Below are 7,291 nucleotides of genomic sequence, written 5' to 3'. Positions count from 1 at the left end.
ATGATATAATAAACCATAATCAAAAGCAAAAAAGTGGGTTTTACCTACCCCGTTTTTTGATTGAAAAATAATTTTTTTTTACCTTTTTGGCGGATTTCTGACAGTTTCCGCCTAAATCATGGTTTTTCATATTTGTAATTTCTTTGGCAATTTTTATCATCACCATTCAAAACCAAATATTTACTGCAGTTGGAAATGGTCCTTTTAAAAATAAAATTTGTATTTAGTTTCCAATAAAGCCTTTAACCTCTTCCACCCGGGGAATATTTTCTGAAAATCCGCCGAAAATATACACCTAGGTAAATGGGATATTGCTCCACTTCTACAAGGTCTATTTGCATATTCTTGGTATCTAGGGACATCTACGGACCTCCGGGAATGTATTCACAGTGTCAGAAATATTGTGTCTATTACTAGGCTTGCTTAAATTGTGATGAAACAAAGGAGAATATGAATTATGATTTTTCTTTGCATCTTTGACAGTGAATAACACCATGCTAATAATGACCAAACATTAAAAACGGCCACTGATCTCGTTCAGTACCTTCTTGAGATCATGTGTACAAGAAATCTAAGGAAATTAATAAAGGGAAGATGATTAAACGGAAGGTTCTGTAGATACAGTACTGAATTCTCCCATCCGGACCAATGCAATTTGAAATATTATTATAGAATATAGAATAGGAGGCTTATAAATTACCTTATTATAGCCAATTCGCACATTTATATATATATACATATATTATATTTCAAATGCCCGAGTTCAATTTGGATTTAGTATCACCAGGCATAAGAACAGATAATGAAATCTATGTAATCGACTGTACTTTTATTTTTTCACCAAAGTGCAACCATTTTGAAACTAATTTCAGATCTAATTGTTGCTACATGCTAACAATAGGGAGGAGAAACTAACTGCGTTTCAATATTTGTCAAAAACGTTACCTTTTGTGGTAGAATTATCCCGAATATTAACAGTTATTGAAATAATCCATACAAGTGAGTACCTGGCTGTTGATCCCAAGAAGATTCACCGTGCTAGGGATGAGGTGATGAGGAAGGTGCAGTCTAGAGAGAAGTTCAAGTTTCAAGTTTCTTTAATAGTTGTCATACAGAAGTACAGAATACTTTTATACAAAATGCTTCTTACTGTTTCGCTCCAGAGACTGTGTTAGACAAGATAAGTATGAAATAAAATAGTATAGCATGTAAAATAGAAGTAAAAATAGAGGTCACAGTGTTCAGTATAGACATGTACAATGTTCGATGCAGAATAGAAGTAACTGAGTTACCATACAATATACAATATACTATGCAATGTACTAATATACAATAATATATAGTGCAGAGCAGAAATGGGATGAGGTACAATTTAGGTACAATTTACAGTAAGGTGTACGAGTTGTAGTGCAAATCCTTTACCAATAAATATAAAGTGTAAAGTGTGTTTAGGTGTTCTAAAGTGTGTAAAGTGAGTGCTGCAGTGAGTTGTTTGTTTAAAGTGAGTGTGTGCGTGTGGATGTGTGTGCTGTGTGTGCATTTGATGGTTGTTGCATAGTGTTTATTGTTCGTTGAGCAGCCTGATGGCCTGGGGATAGGGAGATACTAGAAGGGGATGTCAAGACTATCATGATAGATTCAAGAATCACCAAGACGAAGGTTCGAGACTTCAACCTGGACAACAAGAAGTTCTACACATCCACCCAGAAGAAGGATATCTACACCATGACTGACGGAGATGGCCGCTTTCTCGACCACTTCATCAAGGAGAAGGTTCCTGGCGACTCCACCATGTCATCATCACAGGCACTCGCTCTCCAAGTCTTTGAGTGGTGTACCAAGTACGGAGTCTCTGACAGCCTAGAGTCCATTGCTGGAGACAGCACCAACAGTAACACCGGGTTTAAAGGGTGGGATGTTCCACTTCCTGGAGGAATACCTGGACAGAAGACTGTTCTGGATTGTGTGCCAGCTGCACACTAACGAGCTGAAGCTGAGGAAGCTGATCTCTCAGAGAGATGGGAAGAGCAGCAGCAAGGACTTGTGGGAGGGAGAGCTGGGGAAGTTGCTGCCGACTGTCAGCTCTCTGGAGAGAACCCTCAGCTTCCCGGCAATCCCGGGGAAGACAAGTCTCCCTGATCTTCCTGACAAGGTAGTCAAAGACCTCTCCTCAGACCAGCACTATGGATACAGGATCACCAAGGCTATCAGAAGTGGCAAGATGGACAATGATCTTGCTGCACTGACAGTTGGCAAGACTGGACACAGCAGGTGGCTCACCACAGCTAACCTGTTCTGTGACTGGTGGTGCCGCAGCCATGGACTTAAGGGCAAGCTGCTGGCCAGACTGAGGAGGGCGCCACCGAGCCTATCATCACCTGCAAGCTAACCAAGTCGGAGTTGCTGGAGTTCATGGGGAAGCCCATGGAGGTGGAGTACTTCCCCTGCCACACGCAGGCTATAGAGATAGCTGTGAAGGAAGTGACAGCAGCAGCCAGTGCTGTGTATGGTGCTGAGAGGAGGGACGGATTCATCCGGGGGAGGGCAGACCTCATCGGCATCATGAAGCTTGCCATGAAGTAGATTGTACATGCAATCAAACTGAATCTCCACATTTATGGCTTTGAAATACAGCAAGATGTATTGCTACAGTATCTGATACAAAATAAAATAAAATAAAAAGTATAAAATAACAAAGGCAAAAAAAATAAAGCATTATAAAAACCAAAATGCTGTCCTGCCCTGTTTTCACTAATTATACAGTACCACACACTTCCGATTATTTATTTATGGTATACCTTGGTATTGTATGTTATTGTATTGTAACATGATATGGGCTACCATACCAAGCTTACGGTAGGGGTAGTAAGTCTGAATGAGGTCCCAGGATGTAGACAAGCAGCCACATATATGAAAATGTGATTTTGGCGGAAACGGTCAGAAATCCGCCAAAAAGGCCAAAACATGCAAATTTTCAATAGAAAAACGGGGTAGGTAAATAAAGTCAAACGCACTTTTTTGATTTTGATTATGGTTTATTATATCATAACACAACTTGAAACCATAGGGCCACCTCTCATTTCTCAAATTTTCATTTCTTGACACACCCTAATGTACATGGATACCTTGGTCGTGTAGTGTATCTTGTAGACCAGGCCCATTGCAAGTTGCTGTACTCTGTCGTCTACTCTAAGCCATCCTAGGTAGTCAAAGTGGGCAGGGGTGAGGTGGGTTCTAGGAGTAAGGTCAAGCAGTAGTCTGACCAGTTTGTTTTTAGATGTTTGTAATTTTGTTTTTAGCGCCTTTGAGGTGCTTTGGTACCATGAGGTGCAAGCATAGTCGTAGTACCCTTGAATGAGTGCTCCTGCCAGAGTCTTCAGGGTATTCTACACTCTCAAAGAACACCTACGGGAGACTGCAATTCAAAACTGGCCCCTACAAATGTCCTAACCCAGTTGTACAATAAAGACCAAGCATGGCTTTGTCAGTATTCCAATGTACAGCCCCACCCAACCCCACCCCACCTACCCAACCTCCTCCAATGTACAGTTTCCATGTCAAATGTATGTCAGTATTCCAATGTACAGTGTCCCCCCCCCCCTACCCAACCCCCCCCCCCCCCCCACCTCCAATGTACAGCCCCACCCCACCTACCCAACCTCCCCCAATGCACAGTTTCTATGTCAAATGTATATACTCTTCTTCTGGATTTTTTTAGTATCACAAACAGTACTGTATTTGAAAATCTGGTATGTCATAAATGTATAGATGTAGCAGTACTGTCTATCTGTATGTCATGTGTGTCATATGATGAATTGAAAATGGGGGACCCTGATGGAAACAAGACGAAAGTCTTTCTCAGGTCTGCATCCTCTTAACAATTGTATGTATTGAGCTGTACTGTACTGTACCCATTCTGCAATCTGTTAATAAACTTTTCAATCAATCAATCAATCAATTCTTGTTTACCAGAGAGGAGATCCGGTACAAGAATCGAGTTCGTCGTTGGTTGACTTTTTTTCTTCTTACATTGGATGCCATTTTGTCACAGGAAAGATTAGCCTCTAGGATGGAACCCAGGTAGGTAATTTCATCTTTCCTTGTGACAATAGTCACCCACTGTAACTGAGAAGCCGTCGGTCTTGCGGAGTTTGTTATTTGAACCGAAGAGAATGGACTCTGTTTTGCCCATGTGTAATGATAGTTTGTTATCGGCGAGCCATATGCAGATTTTGCCTAGTTCCGAGCTGAGGGTTTTTTCAACCTGTAACTTGTTCTTGTCAGAGACCAGCAGGGCTGAGTGGTCCGCAAACAGGAACAAGTTGCAGTCACAAGCTGACGACATTCTATTTGCATAAATTAGGAACAGTAGCGGACCTAGTATGCTTCCTTGTGGAACACCACAGCTCACTGTGAGGGGGGGGATAGGGTACCGTTTACCTCCACCATCTGTTCTCTCCCCTCCAGGTAGGATTGCATCCAGCTCACTGATAGACTATCAAAACCAATTGCTCTTAGCTTGTCAATCAGAATGGTGTGATTGACAGTGTCGAAGGCCTTTTGTAGGTCCAGCATGACCATGCCGCAGTATTTGCCCGTGTTCACCTCTTGTTTGATGTGGTCTTTAAATAGAGAAGGCATGTGTCAGTGGAGTGGGATGTTCTGAAGCCAGATTGGAATTCGTAGATTAGATTTTTTCCCACGAGGTACTTTTCGACCTGTTCGTATAAAATTTGTTCCATGACTTTCGAGATGGAGGTAAGGATAGAAACAGGGCGGTAGTTGCCTGGGTCTAATTTGCTGCCCTTTTGTGCAGGGGTGTTACTCTCGCAATTTTGAAGTCCTTGGGGACATGTCTCTGTTTTATGGAGAGGTTTATTAATTATGTGTGTGATGACTGGGGTGATGGCGGCTGCTGAGTCTCTGAGGAATTTGGAGGGGATGTTGTCATGGCCTTGTTAGGTTGTAGGGCGCTCAGTTTTTTGAGTACCACATCTGTTGTTACCATTTCCAGTTTGAAGTCGTCTTTGTGGACCCCTAGGTTCTTGTAGTATGCTATGTTCTACCCCATAATGCCCTGAGTGGGAGGGTAGTTTGTTTACCAGTGTTGTGGCTATGTTTGTGATGAAAATGTTTAAGTAATTGGCTACATCCAGCTTGTCTGTGATGAGCGTGTTGTCCATCTTTATGTTTGTTTGAGAATCTGGTTTTAAGTTTTTTACTGCAGCCTAGTTGATTATTGAGTAATTTCCAAAGTTCACGTGGTTTGTTTTTGTTTTCCTCAGTTTTGTCATTGAGGATTTTTTTTTTTGCAGTTTTGATCATGGAGTTTACGTCATTTCTTAGGGCCCTTTCTCACTCACCCTATTCGTTTCTATTCCGTTCCGTTCTGGCCCGTTCCGAGATCTGATGCGAACCCCCCCCCCCTCTCCCCCCTCTAGTTTGCGTACACACTGCAGTCTTGTTTCGTTCCGGGTTCTGTTTACGGTTTGCCTTTTGAGCGTTTACGCTTGCCGTAGGCGATGATGTCACGTTCGAAAATGTAAACACAGGAAGTGTTAACATGGCGCTGGAGACTGGATGATAATATAAAATGAATGAATAAGCAATAAATATGAAGTTATATTTGAACCTCTGTTGTCAAGCCTTGTCAATATAACCCACCCCATTTTATCACGAATGGATGGTGTTGTAGAGTTCGCTTTTGAGCGTTTCCCAGGGCTAACGCTAAGCTAACGGTTAACGCTAGTTAGCTTAGCCTAGTCTAGTATAGCCTGTAGCACTTTTTCTTTTCAGCAAAGAACGTGCAATAAACAAAACGGATACATTCACTGTGTGTTCTGCCTCTTTTCTCACAAATGGAACTCTGTTGTAGAGTCCGCTTTTGAGCGTTTTGCAGGGTTAACGTTAACGCTAAGCTAACAGCTAATGCTAGTTAGCTTAGCCTGTCCAGCAGCTAACATTATCCCATCGTTCGTGGCAATTATATTACATGTCATTGATCTACTGGTCGACTGGTTGGGCACCACTGGTCTAATAGAAATAAATGCATTCAAACAAGAAACTAAGAAAATAGCATGGCAAACAAAAATTGCCAGGCCTAATGCGAGCCAGGGAAGTGCTGTGCGTTTGTAACGTGGCTTCATGTTTTCATCCACTTGTTTTTGGTTGAGGTCTGAACTCTCAAATTGCCCATAAATATCGTTTTTGTGGGTATTCTCCAGTTGTTGCTGTGTGGTGTTTATCTGCCCAAAATTCAAGCAAGCATGACAGTAACGACGTTGTGTGTGTCACGCCCCCTGCACCCGTACGGCCCGATTCCGAGACCACCTAATCCAACTGATCCCGTTCAGCGGGGGGTAAAACGAATCAGCGCCGTTTCGCATCCCAAAAGGGGTGAGTGAGAACACTCCCCCCCCCGTTCTCGGGAGCAGTGATTCGATCCCCAAACGTGAGTGAGAAAGGCCCCTTAGTCTGTTTCTTTCCAGTTTGAGTTCAGTCACGTGGGCTTGGAGTTCACTGCTCGTGCTTTTGGTAAGCTTTGACTGACTTTTACGAAACTCAGAGCATTTTTTGTCTCTGGTTTTCATAGCGGTCAGTATTTCAGTGTGCATCCACGGCTCAGCGCGATTTTTTACCCTGGTGGTTCTTAGGGGGGCCATGTTGTTTAGTATTGTTGAAAATTTGGTTTTGAAACCAAGCCATGTTTCTTCAACCAGTGTACCATTGAGCTCATCTGACCAGTGCAGGTTCTCCAGTTCAAGGTGAAAGGCCTCGCTAGAGTAGGTTTTGAGGTCTCTAGATGTGACTGTTTTGTGACAGCCAGCCTTTTGTTTTAGCTTTTTGCGGGTACAGAATATCATATAATGATCACTTAACCCGCATGCTATAACCCCTTTATTGGAGATCCTGGACTTGTCAGAGGTCAGGATGAGGTCAATGGTAGTCTGAGTTGACTCACATACACGTGTGGGTTGGGTGATTAGCTGGCTGAGGCCGTGCAGATCACAAAACCTATTGAAGGATTTGAAGACGGGTGCATCTTTTTGTTGCATATCCGTGTTCCAATCCCCAATACGAATCTTTTCTGCATCCTCAGCTCCAGCTAAGCACACATCCAATCCAACACATCATAAAAGCCATTTTGGTCTGGCGGTCTGTAAATTGTGCCGACTAGAACAGATTTAGCCCTTTCAAATAGAATTTCCACCCATATAGTTTCAATAGCCTCATGATCTATAGGTCCGTACGGTTAATTAATTTGGTGTCCTTATGAATGTACATACAGGTG

The sequence above is a fragment of the Notolepis coatsorum genome, assembly GCF_963971535.1.
Source record: "Notolepis coatsorum genome assembly, chromosome: 2".
NCBI classification, from domain to species: Eukaryota; Metazoa; Chordata; class Actinopteri; order Aulopiformes; family Paralepididae; genus Notolepis; species Notolepis coatsorum.
This window is presented reverse-complemented; position numbering follows the sequence as displayed.